Genomic DNA, 19,674 nt, shown 5'->3' with positions numbered 1-19,674 from the left:
ACCACATTTCATGCAAGTAGCAAGGGCCCAGCGCCTGTATCTGATGAACCATGTGAATCATGAGATGTGGCATTATATCAAAAAAAGCAGGAGGTAAACACATCTCTAGTTGATTTTGTTTCTCCACCACAAATTCATGTAGGTCACTCAGCTCTTGCTTGCCAATCGTCTTCTGTGAGATCTTCGAAAACAAGTAGCACATGTGGGTGATGGCCATTTTCAAGAACTCTGGCTTTATAGCCCTGATTCTAATAGGTAGAAACACTGTCAGCATCACATGACAATCGTGAGCCTTGTAGTGTGTTATTGATAAGTCCTTCATCGACACTAGCTTCTTCACATTTGCTAAAAACCCAGTCGGGACTTTGACCCCCCTTAGGAAAGTGCATATAGCTCTCTTCTTGTCTAGTGTTAGGTTGAAGCACGCCGTGGGCAGAGTGTATTTTCCATTAGCCTCAGGTATCGGGTGAAGCTATGGCATCACGTTTAGCTGCACCATGTCTTTCCATGCTTTTAGACCATCCTTTGACTTGCCTATGTCCATCAAGGTAGCAATGAGACTCTCAAAGACATTCTTCTGCATGTGCATAGCATCAATGGCATGGGGGACCTCCAAGTCTGGCCAATAAGGCAGATACTGAAAGAACATCGATTGTTTCTTGAAAGGTACGCCTTCGACAGGAGGTGTGCTTCTATCTCTGTTCGTCCCATCTGTATTCTTCTTTCCATAGACGACGCGTACGTTTTTTACCATTATGTACATGTGTTCTCCGTTATGACGTCTCTCTGGATGGGGTTCAATCTCCGGGGTGTTGTCATAAAATCTAAAGAACAATTTGTTACGGTACTTGTGACTTGTCTTTAAGAAGCGTCGATTCCTTAGGTAAACTATCTTCTTGGATGCATCTAGGTACACCCATGTAGTACCATCCAAGCAAAACCAAGCATCCCGTCTTTCCTTTAATCTGTCTAGACAAAGCAAACAGCGTGGGGTAATCATTGGTAGTAACAAATATTATTGCTCTACATATGAAGTCCTCCTTTCGGAACGCATCATACATTGGCTCCCCATGCCTCCATAGCCTCTCCATTTCTGGCATCAAAGGCTCAAGGAACACGTCTATATCAATGCCTGGTTGTTTAGGGCCAGAAATAAGAATAGTGAGGAGAAGGTACTTTCTCTTCTAACACAACCACATTGGGATGTTGTACATGGTCAAGATCACTGGACAAGTGTTGTGGTCGCTCATCCTCTCATTGAAGGGATTCATTCCATCGGTGCTCAAGCCAAAACGTACATTCCTTGGGTCATCGCTGAATTCTTTATGCTTCTCATCGAACTTTTGCCACTGACTACAATCAGTCGGGTGTGCAATCTTATCATCATCCACCTTGCACTCATCATCCCACCATGTCATGAGTGTGGCTTCTTTAGGGTTTAGGAAGATACGTCTCAAGCGGTCGGTCACTGGTAGGTACCACATTACCAAGGCAGGAATTCTTCTCTGCTTTGCATCATTGCCTAATGGAGTGTCCTCTAGGGGCTAAGATTCTTGTACCACCTTTTTTGTACACTTCTTATTCCTCTTTTTCCCTATGGAGGCTTTGTCCCCACCGTAAAGGTCATTGTTCATGTACCGGCTAGCCCCATACCGGGGACATTTATCTAGTGACTTGAACGTTTCACCACAAAAAAGTATATAGTGGTTGGGGCATGCATGGATTTTTTCAACCCCCATTATCAATGGACTTATGACCTTCTTTGCTTAGTATGTATTGGCGGGAACTGAGTTTGGTTATGGCTGCACCCATAACAGGAGATGCAATAGATCATTAAAACTATAGTCTGACCAGCCGTACTTAGCCTTCAGGATGAGTAGCTCAAGCACAAAACGTAGCAATGTCCAATATGTCGGACAGCCCTTTTCAACACCATACACAGTCTCCTTCGATGCTTTTGTCACTCTTTCCAAATTTTCTAGACCTTTCGAGCTATTTAGTAAAATCTCTGGTCCAAGGGCTCGAATCATGTCCTCCAAATCATCTTCATCCCCGACACGTGCTCCACCATCATTATTGGCACCACCTTCGTCGTTACCATCCCAACCACCAGCATCACCACCTTGTTCATTGCCAAACTCTGAATCCATTCGTGCATCAAGCTCTGCTGAATATTGGGACAGGGATTCTAGGGTTTCATCGTCGTATTCCTCCTCATCCAAGTCGTTAACAATAACTATTTCACCATGATGAATCCACATTGTGTAGTTCTCAACAAATCCTCGCATAATCAAATGTGATCTGATGATAGTCACATATGTCCACGCCATACGGTTCTTGCAATCTTTACAGGGACAAATAATTGTATCCTTATTCTCTATCAATGTCGTTGCATGCTTCTTTGCGGCTTCAATAAATTTATCCACCTCTTCACGGAAACCTGCCTTGAATCTTAACGAACCATACATCCAAGAGTTCCTATACTCCATCTTTTACAACAACAACAAAACAAACATTAAAGAACTACTTATTCAGATATATATAAAAATGAATCAAATTAATAATTACTTGAGAATAATTGTATATACTTCAGATATATGAATATAAATCAAATATAATTATATGAAGCATACAAACACACCATGGTAGAAGAAATTTTATTAATGGCCCATTTATTCATAAATAATTAAAATACATATTTATTGATTACAATAAACAATTTTAAAGACAACAATTAGCAACAATTATATTTTACCCAATATCTTTCATGCAAACCCTAGTCCAATTTCATCAAACACAAATTTACAAAACCGAAATTAACAAAAAAACCAAACCCTAGATCTAGATCTACATGCACATGAAACATCCATAAAACTAGCTAATTGTTCACTAAAAACAAGAAACATGGACCAAATAAGGGTATGATCTTGTTCCCCTCCCTAATTTACCCTAGTACATTCAAAACTTGGGTCTAATTTGCTTCATAAGTAGCTCAAGCATCATAGAAGAGAGAGAAAAGCAAAACTCTAATTACTCACTAACCAACCATTAAAACTTCAAAAAAAAGTGTGGAATAGCATTTTCTTACCGTCTACAACCTCTCCACCAAAGGATTTAAGACCAAAACCTTCCCCCCTTAGTAGAGAATTTTTGGGAGGTGCCCAAGGCCTCCCCACCTTTCTTTCACGGGTTGGAGTGAGTGACCCGAGGAGAAAGAAGGTATTGCAGTTTACTTTATATGTGGGTCATTTGTAGGGACGGCTGGTGATTGAGCCGTCCCTACAAATCGGAGGTATTTATACGTGGGCATTTGTAGAGACGGCTCATTCACCAGCCGCCCCTACAAATAGCAATACCGGGGGCGGCTGGTGAGTGAGCCGCTCCTACAAATCCGACCCATTTGTAGGGGCGGCTCGTATCACCAACCGCCCCTGCTGTTCCATTTGTATGGGCGGCTGGTATCTGGGCTTCCGAGCACGCCACTGTAGGGGCGGCTCCATCACCAGCCGCCCCTAAAAAAACTTGTCCCGTTGCTATAAACCGTTTTTTACGTAGTGCAAGTACACGACTCTAAGGAGAACATCAAACTAATAATGTTCAACGACTGTTAATGCCTGGTGGCGCGGCATATATATTCTCATGGTCAACGCCTGTCGTATGCGGAGCACGCTTGCTAAGTGAGACAAATAGTATACTGTCCACTATTTACATGTTCTACTACTCGATCTAGAACAAACCCTAGAAATGGAGTCATGTATATAACATCTCTATCGCTTACGCTACTTTTGTCGCTTCATATAAAAGGATTAATTCAGCTATCTACAGTAAATAAATATATGTACATTTTAATTCAGCGAACTACCATAAATCTACTAATCTAGTAGGAAATTTCAGGGAATCTTAACATCCACGCAGCAGAACTTATTAGATAGATGCAGCAAAACTGTACTCCTCCACCAGGGGTTGTTGGTTAAAGTTAAACGTGCTTTTTGAGAGTTAGCACATGGATACTCTTGTATATATAGATGTGGATGTAGATGCTGACGCGCCGCCTTACCATTTATTTTTCGCTGTCGTATGGATCCTTCCATTCTTCTTTTCCAGTCTCTTCTCTGATTGACTGTATATAGGAGTTAGCAACGGCCCGGGATAGTACTGAAACAGCACGCACATTCAGATTGACAAAAGTTTGACACACTGCTAGCTTAGTAGCTTTCACATCTTTTGGACGCGAAAATGACACCCGTCGAGTAATTGATCAGCACCTCATTTCTTGAAGGGTTTGTAACTTTGTATAGCTAGTAGTTCCGCATTGTCCTCACATTGTCCTTCAGGTAACAATTGCCGGCAGTCCGATGCAGATGCAGAATTTGCAGATGACGCCTGGCCAGAGAGCCAGAAGGTGCTTATGGTGTAGGCGATGGCTGGTGATCGAATAGAATGGATCTCCTCTTCTGCTGTTTTTTTAATAATGTCTTCTGCTGAATTATTCCCAAAATAAATAAAAAAACAATAGCAATGTCTACGTGAAAGGATTAGTTGACCTAAATAGTTCCATCTCATTATTATGAGCAAAGACTTAGCTTATCACCAAAGTAAACACCTGCTACCGGTAGCTTACGAAAACCAAAGTATTTCATAATAAAATCGCACAAGTTTTACCGTGGTCTCTATTCATCGATAGAGATTAGACGGTGAAAAAATAGGAATCTCTGTAAAATTTGCAGCCTAGCTGATTTGTCAGTAATAAGCTAAAAAAAGTATCTTACCGAAAATTGATGCAAGATATGCATAATCATACACCTGCAATCGTATTTCTATTATATGCATGTATGATGATGTCTCACTTGACCTATTTAGCTAATTAAATTAATGTACCACATTAGTGAGATAATATATCATTAGTCAAATAATCAAATGTACTCAAATTTAAATATATTTTAAGATTTTTCTGCTAAGGATATTTATAATACATGTATACGTGTAAAGAGACTTAATTTGCTTGTTTGTCTCTTGATTTACGTGTCTCACTTGACTTGTCTAACTAAATGTTTATGACTCACTAGCTAAAGATGTCCTTGGCTGCATCTTCCGCTAGATACCGCCCATTCTTCAGGAAAAAAATTACCAGTAGATATTCAAAGAGAGTAAAGAATGGTGCATGATTAGCATGTAGTCAGCGTTTTGATGGTGTGATTATTCTATATGCGCGTACAGCAAACATTAGCACTGTGCATATCCTGTATGAACACACCTGATAAGATCCCTCGCGCCAAACCAAACAACATCTCTCCCACCAAATAAAAGCAACTACAACCTCTATCTGTAATAATGCAATTACGCTAGGTCACAAAATAAATCAATTTTTAGAACTACCTTAAGTTAAACTTTCTTAAATTTGGCCAACTTTATAGATAAAGGTAACAACATCTATGACACCAAATAAATGGACTATGAAAATATATTTCATTATGTATCCAGTAATACTAATTTGGTGTCATAAATATACGTGTTCTTTTCTATAAATTTAGTTAAACTTAAAATAGTTTGACTTAGGACAACTAAGTTAATTTAGTTAGGGACAGAGGGTAGTTATTCGAATTCCGCACTCCACAAACCCACCTAACACATGAGACATATGAATGCATATAATATTTTCATAATTTTAAATTTTAAAACATAATATCTCTCAAACCATAATCCGATTCAGAAACCATTTGAAGGTTATCGTTGAAAAAAAATATACCAAACAAAATCAAATTCATAAAAGTTATGTTTCTACGAAGTTTATCTTAAAAATAAGAACTCATAGTGTATTGCCGCCTTTGTTAATGTGATTAACAGTAACGGACTATCTAGCCGTTTCTGGAAATGGCTCATTGATAGATACTATTTCGTAAGGCCGCCAGCTTTGGAATTGCTGCTTTTGGAATTATAAAATGACCTTATGGGAAAATGCAATTCATGGTAATGTCAGAAACATACATCTGAGTATCTGACGCAGTGTGAAATTTCAATTATGACTCTTGTCAAGTTTTAGTCCCTTCATTGGCACAAATAAGGGAAGTATTCGCCAAGAGGTAATTGAGGATGGCGGTAATTGGATCTCTAGTTTAGTATCACAAATCTACAAGTCTTGTGTGTAGTCAAATATGACAGACACACATAAAAAAGGCAAAAGCTTCTTACCGCATGCCCACCCACTCTCTCGGACGCGTCCCTCCCTCTCTTCTTCCCTACCGTGTCCCTTCCTCTCTTCTTCCTGACTGAACAAGCAGTAGGGTTCCAGCGACGGCGGCGGGTTCAACGCCGGCGAGGTGTGTCCTCCTCCTCCTCCTCCCACGTTCAAGCATCTGGGAGTTAGGGTTCCGGCGGCCTTCTCCTCTCTCTCTCTCTCTCTCCCTCTCATCTTCCCCAACTCTAGCGGGCTTAGAAGAGAAGGGGAGGTAGACCGATTAGGCGGTGAGGACGGCAGGAGGGCAGCTTTAGGGTTCTAGCGGCCAGGCTAGGTCAGGGTGGGGGCGCCCATGGCCGAAGCTCGCCATGGAAGAAGGAGGTCATGGCTAGAGCTCGTGACAGCATGCGGGAGGGAGGAGGGGAAGGAGGAGGTCGCCACAGGCGGTAGGGTCTCATTGGAGCTCCGCGGGCGTGGAGCTCTGGCGAGACCCTGACGCTCGCGGTGGGACGGTGGGCGGAGGGCGCGCGTGGAGGAAGAAGGCTAGGAGGGCGGGGTCGAGGAGGTGTGCATTTCACGAGGACGGCCATGCATTAGCCACGTCCACAAAAAAAGTGATGATCCTAGCTTGACATCGTCAAAAAAAGGGCGGTCATTAAAAGTAAGTTTTGTTTACAAAGTATATGTACAACTCACTACCGAAAACAGTGGCTTTGCCGTGTGCCACAGGCACTCGGCAAAGACCAAAAAAACACTCGGCAAAGGCTTTGCCGAGTGTAACACTCAGCAAACAGCACACGACATCTACAGTGTCGGCAAACGTCTCTTTGTCGAGTGTTTTCTATCGGGCACTCGACAAATATTTTGCTGAGAGCTGAAACCGACGCTCGGTGAAAAAAAGTAATGCGACGGTGCATAGACGGTCACGGCGCATTTGCCAAGTGTCCCGGACCTGACACTCGACAAACCTGCCTTATTTGCTAAGTGTCAAACTCTGGGACACTCGGCAAATCTGCCTTCTTTGCCGTGTGCCAACTCTGGGACACTTGGCAAAGCTGCCTTATTTGTCGAGTGTTAACTCTGGGACACTCGACAAAGCTGCCTTCTTTGCCGAGTGTCATCTCTGGGACACTCGGCAAACCTTCCTTCTTTGCCGAGTGTCAAATACCTAACACTCGGCAAAGACTGGCCCAGAACATATAAATGTTGGCTTCTTTGCCGAGTGTCACAGCGCAGACACTCGGCAAAGAAGCCATTTTAGTCCTAGAATGCATAGATTTTTGCCACGTGTCCCTCTTTACCGAGTGTAATTTCCATGGCACTCGGCAAATAGCCTTTTTGCCGAGTGTAACACTCGGCAAAGCTGCCACAAATAATCAGTTTATTTGTTTTAGTCATAGCCACGTACCACATTCAAATAAACATCACATCCATCACAGATAGTTCACAATAGGCATCACAGGCAGTTCATATAGATATATCGACAACACATTAATGCAAATAAACTTCAAAATCACTAGTAGGTTCATTTACAACCACAAATAGTCACAAGTAGTAATAGGTAATCCACAAATGGAAATGCAAATAAAATCACTTAGGCCACGAGTTCCATTGTGACCACGCTAGGTCATGAGGCTCATTCGAAGCCGCCGATTGATGCTACACAAAGGAGAAGAGATTACATGTGTGAGTCAAGATTGAACAACACGTATGGTCTCTCTGCTGACTAACTAGTATAATCCTTTAACTATCAGCAATATCTTCTCAATTGCATTGTGCTCTAGTATGATTGCTTAAGTACTAGTTGATAACAAACATATAGCATTAGTCACTAAGTTTCTAGTGTCTGGGCATCTTTGTAAGATTGATTCTGCATAAACTAGAAACGGTGATTATAAGGTTGTAAAGTGACTCACAGTGCCTAAAATAGTGTTTGGAGCAGGTTGAGGAGGAGGGACTGGCATCGGTGGTGGAGGTTGACCGATTGCAGCATAAACACCCCCCTCATATATTCAAACATCTGTAGCTCCATCCTCTGCGGCTCTACCTCCATCCTCTGCAGCTCTGCCTCCATCCTCTACCACTTTGCCTCCACCTTCGCCTCTAGCTCCTCTTGGCGCCTTGTTTCTTATTCCAGCTGAGCCTACAATATTTCATCCCAATGTTACAATACAATGCAAAAGTATGTAAAAATCAATGAATGATGAATAAAATAGAAATAACCTAGAGTGCGTTCATCTAGAACCGTGTAGAGTCCAGCCGTGGGCGTATCACCGGACTAGAACCCGTGCTCCGTGCTTGAATCTGGGATAGAGTGGGAGTACTGGCCGTGTTGATTGTGCCATCGCCAATCCAGAACCGGCCATGCTTCTTGCCTCCTCCCGCCCTCATGACCACTTCTCCATCAAGGTCATCGGTGCTCGGATCGTACTCTAGGCCATGGACCACCCTTGCCATCGATGTGTATCCATTGATGCGGCTATGGACGAACTTGTTGCTGTACGCCGAGGGTGGGTCCTCTAGATTGTAGGCGACATCGAACGTCACCTTCCCCTTGTGGGCCAAAGTATATGCCATGAACTAGGAGCAAGGCTCGCCACCATGTGCTGTCGACTGCAAAAAAAAAGCAATATGATTAGAAATTATGCAGAGTTGAATGTTAGAATAAAGAAATGAATTCGCATACCCATCTAGCCACATGTTCTGAGAGGTTGAGGTTACCTTGATGGTGTGGTGCACCCGACATCAGCAAACGCTGCTCCCGACAAGCATTGTGATTCTCCTCCCACGTAGGGTCGCACCACTTGTCCACCATCTCGGCCCAACATTGCAGATCGTAGGCGCACCACCACGGAGGCACCTACGTCATCAAGTATATGACATATAAGAAGATGAAATTAAGCGTAATTAATCTTAGAAAAAATAAGTATTAATGTTCTATATTTACCTTCAGATATTATTCTGGGGTCAGGCTCATGGTTCTTGCCGCCCTTTTAGGGATCCTCTCTCTAAGAATTTTCGCGTGGTATTGGATCACGGCCTGGATGCGTGCCTTGTAGTGCATGTCCTTGATGAGTTTCTTGGCGGCTTTGTCAGCCATAGCATCCGCCTTGGCCTTGTATCCCTCCTCGCATCTAAAGAAATCTTACATATAGACGCGATGTATCCAGTCATTATTTCAAGAATGTCCAATCAATGCGATGTATTGAGAAATGTAATGCGAGAAAGACTTACCCAAAGCTCGGCCTTGACACGCTATGCCTTGTCGGCAAATACCCTGCCATCTTGATCAGGGGTGTCGGGGACGGTGGCATAGTGGGCCCACGTGTAGGCCGGCTCGACAGTTCCGCCGAACTACACCAGGCTAGGGAACTTTTCCTTGATCAAAAGACCAAGGATGCCGTTCACATGGCGTGCATGATCACCCCCACTGACCTTCCTCCAACCCCTACCCAAGTGATTAAGATAAATTATTAGTTTCTATTGTAATTTTGAACATATCAAACGAAAAATTAGTGATAACATATAAAGTTACTTACTTGTCTCCATCGGGTCGAATCAGTGGGCGTCTCTCAAGATGTATCGATCGCCTCGGGTGGGTCGAGGGACCTTGCAACCACACATGTGACGAAGTAGAGGAAGAGGAACCCCCTGTCTCCTCGTCCACCCCTGCCTCCTCCTCCACCTGTACCTCCTCCTCCTCAGAGGATGAGTGAGTGGAAGGTAACTCAGACGACGACAAAGGTATAGGCGACGGTGGCCTCGTCTTGCCTCCACCCTTCCCTTGACCCCTGGGTCTACCCAGAGGTCTCTTCCCGGATCCCTCAGCTACATCGGACCCTTTACGCATCGCTGTTGCTTTTGAGTAAAGCGACGCTATCCTCTTTATACTGCCCACCATTGTTTAATCACCTGCAATTAAAAAGAGTAAACCAATTAGCACAGATAATACATTAAAATAGATGCAAAATAAACAAAACATACTTAGAAAATAACATGGTATGACAAATAATAAATCAATTAGCATGGATCATACATGTATTAGAAATAATCATCATGATCGGGATTAGCTGGATCATAAGTCTCATCATCACTATCATGCATATCGATATAATCATCCCCGTGCTCCGAAGGAGGAATGTCGTCATCACCATCATTGCTTAGATGTAATCGCTGAAGTAATTCTAAGTCCTTCACATTCTGAACCTTGTCTCCGGCGTCCTCGTCAGCACCACTTTCATTGTCTACTTCCATACCCTGAGCTTCGGTTAAGTCTATCTCAAAACTCCCTTTGAGCCCATCTTCTTGAAAGAGCTCTCCGTCATATGTGTTGGGCCCTATGTTGTAATCTTGATTGTTTGGTACAGGTAGTCTATCGTGTGGCGATACCTTGTACACAACATCCCAACCCTTAAGACGGTCTACAGTTTGGCATGGGTATGAGAGATAATAAACTTGTGTGGCCTGTTGAGCCGCAATATAGACATCATCTCCTGGTAAGACGGATGATTGTTGAATTTCGACTAGCCCAAGATTAGGGGTCCGCCTCGCTACTTCAGGATCAAACCAATGGCATTTGAATATAATGGGATTAAGAGGTTTGCAACCATGAAACATGAGTTCATATATTTCTTCAATTCTTCCATAATACTCAACCCCATCTAAGCCTTACGTAAAAACTCTGGTATTTGTGGTTCTTTGATTGGGCCGACTCTGCTCGTGGCTTGTTGTGTGAAAGCGATATCCATTCACGTCATAACCGGTAAATGACCTGCCCCTATAGGCATAGCCATCAGCAACCTGTCTCAACTCGGCACTCATAGACGCATCGGTTTGTCCCTACAAATTCAAGCAGGGTAGTTTGTTATATTAGTCGCACGTACGACCAACTTGTAATGTCAAACTAAGTACGAGCCAAATTGGACAGTACCTTCTGTTTGAACCAAGAAATGAAATCGGGCATTCCATTTCCCGCACCCTCTCTAAGAAGGGTCAAAGTTTCCTACGGGGTAGGTTTCCTTGATTCACGCCAGAAACATTCATGAAATTTCCTGTACCAACGGGAAACAAGGGAGTTGGACACAGAATTGTGACTACTTGAGAAAAAGTTTGTTGAGAACTTACAGCATGTACGGCTCCACTTCGGATAGGTTGGTCAACACATATAGCATAATAGTGCACCACTCTTCATGTTTCAATGTCTTGTTAGTCGCACCACTTGCACTTCCTAGTTGCCCTCGGAAAATGCTAAGGTTCAATTCATCTTCGCCAGCATTGTAACGATGGGGTGGATTATGCACGCTAGGAAGGTTGTCAGCATAGTATTTTGTTGTGAAGTTTGACACCTCCTCCAGAATGTATGCCTCTGCTATGGATGCTTCAATTTTGCATTTATTTTTATATTTAGTTCGAAGAACCTTTTGAAATCTCTCAATTTAATAGCACCAATGGCCCTACACAGGCCCCCCCATTCGTGCCTCATACGGGAGGTGCAAAATCAAATGCTGCATCGGATTGAAGAAGTCAGGTGGAAAGATCTTCTCCAACTTGCAGAGCAACACAGGCGCCATTCTTTCCATGTCTACAACCACGGTACGAGATAACTCCTTAGCACAAATCTGGTAGAAGAAATTGCTCAACTCCTCCAGCACTATCTAGACATGCTCAGGGACATAGCCTCGAACCATCACCGGCAGTAGCCGCTCAAGCCATATGTGGTAGTCAAGACTCTTGAGCCCGTTGATTCGCAAAGTAGCTAAGTTCACTCCCCTCTTTAGATTCGTTGCATACCCATCAGGAAACATTAACGTTTGGAACCATTCTAGTACTTCGCTCCTTTGGGCCCTCGTCAGAACAAAATCGGCCTTAGGCTTTCTCCATGACTTCCCGCCTCTGGGAGGTGCCATGTCTAGCTTTGGTCTATTGCATAACTTCGCCTGATCCACTCTAGCCTTAACATTATCCTTTGTCTTATCAGGAATGTCCATGATTGTACCAAAAATTGCCTCGGTGACATTCTTTTCAGTGTGCATTACATTAATGTTATGTGGAAGTAGAAGGTCATCAAAATAGGGGAGGTTCCACAAGCACGACTTGTGAGTCCATGCATGTTCCTCACCATATCCCAGAAAATGATCTCCTTGGTTATTGACATCGAGAGTGTCTAACTGAGCATGAACCGTGGCACCAATCATCATCTAGGGTGCAGGGCCTTCAACTACTACATCTTTCGTAAAGTTCTTGATGTCTCGTCTGAATAGATGGTCAAGAGGGAGGAATTGTTGATGTTTGTCAAACAAAGAATACTTACCACCCTTCATCAACCAAATGAACATCAGAGACGCCTTGAATACTGGGCATGAGAACTTCCTGTGAACACACCAGCCATAGAATATCCCATACGCCGGAAAGTCATGCAGGGAGTACTGGTACCAAACATGCATTTTGAAGTTTGTCTTTGTAGCTCGGTCGTATGTCCATACCCCTTCCTCCCAAGCATGGACCAAATCATCAATCAGAGGCTCCATGTACACACTCATATTATTCCCCGAATGTTCAGAAATTATCAACGACAAGAATATGTTCTGTCATCAAAAGAGGATGCTAGGGGGAGATTGAGAGGGATAACGAACATGGACCAACAAGTGTATGAGGCAGCCGCCATTCCATAAGGATTGAACCCATCTATTGCCAGCGCAACACGTACATTACGAGCCTCTAGAGCTTTCTCATGATGAATCATATCAAACCTTGTCCATGCTTCACCATCGGATGGATGCACCAGCTTCTCAGGATTGTATCGACGTCTGTATTTGTGCCATGTCATCTATTTCACGGATTCCTCAATCATATAAAGTCATTGGATCCTCGGTATGAATGGAAGGTACCTTAGGATCTTCACGGGGATGGCGAGCTGCCTCTTCTGACCATCACCAGAGTCTACCTCCAGGAACCTAGACGATTTACACTTCACACAGTACTTTGCTTCCGCATATTCTTTTCTAAATAAGATGCATCCCTTCGGACAAGCATGTATCTGCTCATATGGCATCTTAAGTGCACGAAGGAGTTTATGTGCCTCATACATACTCTTTGGCAGGATGTGACCATCCGAGAGCAGGCTACCAACAATTGTCAGCATAACATCAAAGGCTTCTCAACTCAAGCTAAATTGGGACTTTACGGCCATTAGACGTGCAATGGCATCCAGTTGAGAAACCTTGGCATGCCTGTGAAGGAGTTGTTGTGCCGCAGACAACATATCGTAATACGCCTTTGTGGTTGGCTCTGGTTCCTCCTCCCTACGTCCTTCATCGAAGTGTGCTTCATGATAGTCATTTAACATGTCTCCTACCCCGGCATTAGCATCATAATCCTCGATGCGTTGTCTCACGACCTCGTCTCTCACACAATCGGATTCACCATGGCAGATCCACCGGGTATAGTCCACCATAAATCCATTCTTGCAAAGATGTTTACCCATGACCACCTTTGTTTGTCGTTGCGTGTTTGCACAAATGTTGCAGGGACACCGAGTGCCATGCTCTCCTTTAACCCTTGCAAATGCTAGTTCCAAGAAAGAATCGGTCTTCTCAAATCATTCATCAGTGAACGAACCCTGACTAGAGCGGCCCATGTATATCCACTCACGGTCATCTATCCTCTAACATATCAGCAAGTAATATAAAAATCAATTGCATCTACAGGTTCCTATACTGTCTAATAGGTGAAGATAGGTCCTAATCCCACCCAAGGATGTGTAGATGGGGTTAGTTTCCATGCTCTACTTCTATCCGAGACAGAATTTTGGCAGCACCTCCCCGCTGTTCTCCAAATACACGTCCTGGTAGGAAGATTGTGTATCCGGAGAACAACAGGGATATGCTACCGAAACTCTATCTTGGATCCGAGTAGAGCATGGAAACTAACTTTATCTACACATCCTCGGGCTGTCCAAAAAACGTGGATAATTCGAAACAGATAGGGTTATAGAAATGCAAAGATCTGCATATTTCCAACTATATCTCTTTCGAACGGGAGACGCCTAGCTAGGTTACGTGATATACGAACATGATATGGAAAGAGGGGTGTAGGATGCCTCACCTTGCTGTCCTGCAAAGTGACGAGTCGAGGACGGTGGGGAATGATCCTTGCAATAGCCTCTCGTGCAACAAACGAATATAATAGTGTCAATTGTAAATTTCAGCAGCACCTCCCCTGCACGGTGAGGTAACCAAAACTTGTAATAGGTATCATCATATTGTCAAACTGTAATAGGTACATCATCAGCAATGGCATATGGTCAGACTAAAATAAGCAGCACCATAGGCACACACTTGTATATACTGATGAGAAGATGGTTGCAGCAGCACAATATACATCAATTAAAACATAGGCTCAAGAAGGGGGAAAATAGCAAATGGCAAACACTGAGAACATCAGATCATAACCCAAAAATCGCTCAGCGTGGCCACGTTGCCCGTTAAACCTCAGCCACGTCACACCAAAACCTCAACGACGTGGATAGCGCGGACGATTTGGAGGGATTACAGAGCCTTTGCAACAGTGACAACGAGCTAGCAGATTACTTTATCTACCATTGGCTCAATCACTGTTGGATCTGCTCTCTGTCATTTCAAGCAATAATTTTTTGTCTTTCAGACAACCCAGCCAGAAGCTAAAATAATGAAACTGTACCAACTGAGAGCACAACAATGCGTCAAGTACTCATGAAAGTATAAGATGCAAATTACAAACTACAAACACTTATGGAATAAAGAGGGCATGCTAATATTGTCCCAATTTTTTAGCATCTGCGTTAACAGGAGTACCCAAAGGAAAAAACATGTCTTGGCAATGCCGAAGGATGCTAGATATATTCGTGGAACACCTCACACTGGTGGCAGGAGTCACAATATTTTTTAGATAGAATCCATTGTCCATTGATGTGTTCTTATTGCTCACAGGTGTCGGTCGTTAGTACCGACACTAATGTGTTTGATTAGGACACGGGTTAGCATATCTGGCCTCCAAATTAAGGCGACACAGTTTCCGTCCTTTGATTGAGGAGCTGACGCTACTTTGATCTGCCGAAGCAATGGCGACTTGGACTTGGTATTTCATCAAAAAAATGCAGAGTGAAATAATTAGCATAGATTTGGACTGAATGACTAATTCAGTGCAAGGTTGTACGATAACACTCATGGGTTTTGCTTGTATATCTGTATACGTTCACCTAGCATCAACACTTAGCAGTCTCTGAAAACACCCATTAGGCCAAAAAAAAACTTGGTAGGTTGGGTTAGGCCGTAGACAGGCGACCTGCTACCACCCGGCAACAGCCAACTAACCTCATCAGATAGCCTACCCGGCCGGCCCAGCCGTCACCTAAACTGAAGGCAAATTGTCAAAATATTCTTGTCCAGCACTACTCCGTAGCAAAGCATTTCAGAAATCGAAGTTGAGAACCATCATATCCTCGAGACCTCGAGTGAGCAGCAGTTAACTAACTCGCCGCCGGCAGTGCCAAAATCATGGTGGCTCCAAATAGTAACAAATATGAGCAATTGATCCAACGGCTTGCTTACCAGGAAAAGAAGCAGTGATGCAGCAGCACGGTCAGCTTTGGGGGCACGTCCTCCACCGTCGCGTGCTCCAGGGGGCGGCGAGCCGACAACGTGGGTAGGCTGTTTGGAGAGGGAGCAGAGAGGGCTCAGGCGGCGGCGTTGGATGCCGTGTTCGTGGCGAAGCCCACGGCCTCCGTGTTCGTGTCTAGCTGCCAGAAGAGCTCAGCTTAGCTCAGTAGGCAGGGCCGGTGCAGAGGTGCGCGCGGCGGCGTTCGTGGGGACGACGAGGTGGCTCCGAGTGTGGGAGGCCGAGCACCGGGGGCTGGTGTGGGCGAGCACGGGGCCGGCGGCGGGGCCAGCGGCGTGGTGTGGGCGGGCGGCGGGCCGGCCGGCGGTTTGGGCGGGCGCCTGGGGTGGCGAAACGGCGCCGGGGGCTGATGTGGGCGGGCGCAGGCGCGGGGCCAGCGGCAGGGCCGGCGGCGTGGTGTGGGCGGGCGGAGCCGAGGGCTGGTGTGGGCGGGCGGCGGGGCCGGCCGGCAGTGTGGGCGGGCGCGGGCGCGGGTGCGCGGCTGTGTGTTTGAGTGTGTGCGTGTGTGTGCGGCCGGGTGCGGGATTGGGGTGGTTACGAGGGAGGTTTGTCGAGTGCCCGCAATCTAGCACTCGGCAAACCCCCGTTTTTTTTTTCATTTTCAATACATAAGCTACAGCGTGTGTGGGGCCCGTAAAGCTGTTTGCCGAGTGTCCCAGATTTGACACTCGGCAAACCCCATCTTTGCCAAGTGCCAGATTAGGGGCACTCGGCAAACCAAGTTTTTTTTTCTTCATTTTCCTTCATATCCTCCTTTTCCTAAACCCTAAAATACTATGCGTAGGGCCGGGTGAGGGGAGTTTGCCGAGTGTCCCAGATATGACACTCGGCAAACCCCATCTTTGCCGAGTGCCAAACCAGGTGCACTCAGCAAACCCACTTTTTTCATTTTCCTTTGTTTCCTTCTTTTTTTTATTTGATTTTTCTAAGAATATTATTCCATTATAATATACCAAATCTTGAGATGGAGTACCAAATGTTGTATGTAGAGACTAGAAAAACTTTCAAGGCCAGAAATGAAAAAAAAAACTTATTATTTCATGTAGTTGTAGCTCAAATTCAGTGTATATCAATTAAAATTCTATAATTGCACTTAGTAAATTAAAATTATCCAACGGATTCAAAAAATTATCAAAATTACACATGAATCAATCTATGTTCTCTATTGCCTATACAAAAAGTTTTGAAGTCAAACCCCAATTCGACCATCACTTTGACTCAAAATCTTACCGAATACTTCTCAACGCTATGATTCTTCTTCTGAGATACTTTGGCTTATAAACATCGTACGTGATAGATTGTCCAAAACCTTCTTGATTTTTTTACCACGGCCTCCACGTATGATATCACGATATCTTGACAAATCTCATGATTTTCATACTTCGTTTGCTTTTTTTAGAATATAAAAATCATTCGGCCACACGTTCATGGTCTTGTTTCCTGAATAAGATGTTCGAAATTTCTTTTCATGTCCTGGGTAAGGCCTCACCGGACTCAATAACATGAATATCATTTTTCTACTCATTTTATTCTATAATTTGAATCACTTGCAGTTCAAATTGGACTTATACCAAAAAAATCCTTGAAAAGCAATAAATTAATTAAATATAGCAAACGGATCCAAAAATATACCAAATCTTAATATGGAGTATCACATGTTGTATGTAGAGAGTAGAAAAAGTTTCAAGGCCAGAAGTGAAAAAAATTTATTATTTCATGCCGTTGTAGCTCAAATTCAATGTATATCAATTAAAATTCTTTAATTGCACTTAATAAGTTAAAATTATCAAACGGATCCAAAAAATAACCAAAATTATGTTAGTTCATTCAGTTTATTCAGTCCAGGTTCAGTAGACTTTCAGTTTCAGTTTTTGCAAATAAGGAACCCGATAGGGGTGCGTCTTGTAACACCTGACTCGCGCTTTGTTCGTGGGATGGTGATCACGTAGAAGTGTTCTCCGTTGTTTTCGTCGCGTCGTAGCTGAAGCTTCGCGCTCCACTCGTTCGGTCGTGGGATGGCACGATCAAGTCGGAGGGAGTGGCGCGCATGGCGCCGAGTCGAGTGGCCACGAGCTGCTCACAGTCTGTATATATTTTTCAGCAATAGAGTCAGAAAATGCCGGTCAGTTGCGGCACCAAAAAAACTTTGTGCGTTGTGTGTTCTCAGCTTCCACTGCGTTCGTGTGAGTTTCCACTTCGGTTTCCATCGATCTCGGGTCATCATCCTCGTCTCCGACGGCGGGCGCCGGCGAGCAGGATACGTCAAGTGGCATCAGAGCGAGGTTCCGTCGGTGGACGCGCGACCGCGCGATCGCTGCTGCTTTCGGTATGGATCGACGGAGGAACCGTTCCTCCTCGCCGCGACGGGGTTCCGGCGGGAGCGGTTCGAGCAACGGCGGCACGGGCGAACGCGGCCTGGTGATTCACTGGACCGTGCGTGAGGAGGGCGGGAAACACAAGTACCCCCTTCTCACCAAATCGAACTACTACTCGTGGGCGGCGCTCATGAAACTGAAGCTCCAGGCGCGGAGCTTGTGGGAGACGGTGCAAGTCGGCGCCATCGACTACATCGACGATCGGAACGCCCTGGAGGCCATCGCGCTGGGCGTTCCCGAGGAGATGCACGGGAGCATCGCCAGGAAGGCCTCAGCCAAGGAGGCGTGGGACTCCCTGAAGAAGATGCATCTCGGGGTGGATCGCGTGCGCCAGGCGAAGGTGAACACGCTGCATCGGGAGTTCGACGCGCTGCGCTTCAAGGATGGGGAGTCGGTGGACGACTTCGCCATCCGGATCACCGACGTGGCGAGCCAGCTGGAGGTACTCGATGCCGGGTACACAGAGCCGGAGATCATGAGGAAGTTCCTGCAGGCCACACCACCGAGGTATGAGCAGATCGTAATGGCATTCGAGACTCTCCTTGATCTCAATGACCTGTCAGTGGACAAGCTCGTGGAGAGACTCAAGGCAGCCGAGGAACGCTACGGCCTCAGTGGCAACGGCGGTTCCTCTGCGGCGCGGCTCAACCTCACCGAAGAAGAACTCGTGGATCGGGTGGTCTCCCGGCTGCAAGTCTCGGGCGGCGGCTCTGGAGGCGGGCGCCCTCTGGCCTCGACTCAGAGGCGAGGGCACAGGGGCGGCTCGTCCCAAGGTGGGGGCAGCAACGCCCAGCCCCAGGGCGGTGGGAGCAACGGCAGCTCCAAACCTTCGGCCGGGGGCAACGGCAAGAAGAAGAAGAAACTCACCGGCGACGAGTGCGCCTACTGCGGCAAGACGGGCCACTGGGCGCATGAGTGCCGCAAGAAAAAGAGGGACGAGCAGGCACACGCCGCTGAGGCAGAGGCGGAGCAGGCGCTGATGATGGCAACCGTCACGGTTTCTCTCGATCCGGTGCCACAGGTGGCAGCGCCGGAGGAGCCCAAAGGCGTGGAGGACGTGGTGGGTGTCCACGTCGCCGACGGGAGCGCAGCAGCGCGCTGGGTCTTCTCCGACGAGGTCACGGACACGGTGTCCACGACGGCCTGCGTGGCGCTGGCGACGCCGTCGCGGTCCGCGACGGGCGAGGAAGTGCACATCCGGGAGGACAAGCTGTTCGTCCAGCTCGGGGAGAAGTGCGGCGAGGGGCGCACGCGCTGGATCCTCGACACGGGGGCGACGAACCACATGACAGGTGTCCGGTCGTTCTTCTCCGAGCTCGACGCAGGTGTGCACGGCACCGTCAGGTTCGGCGACGGGTCCGTGGTTGAAATCCACAGGCGTGGCACTGTTCTCTTCAGCTGCAAGAACGGCGAGCACCAGAGTCTTGGCGGCGTGTACTACATCCCCAAACTCACGGCCAACATCGTCAG

Source organism: Miscanthus floridulus, chromosome 16 (assembly GCF_019320115.1).
Source record: "Miscanthus floridulus cultivar M001 chromosome 16, ASM1932011v1, whole genome shotgun sequence".
Lineage (NCBI taxonomy): Eukaryota > Viridiplantae > Streptophyta > Magnoliopsida > Poales > Poaceae > Miscanthus > Miscanthus floridulus.
Note: the sequence above shows the minus strand (reverse complement) of the source record.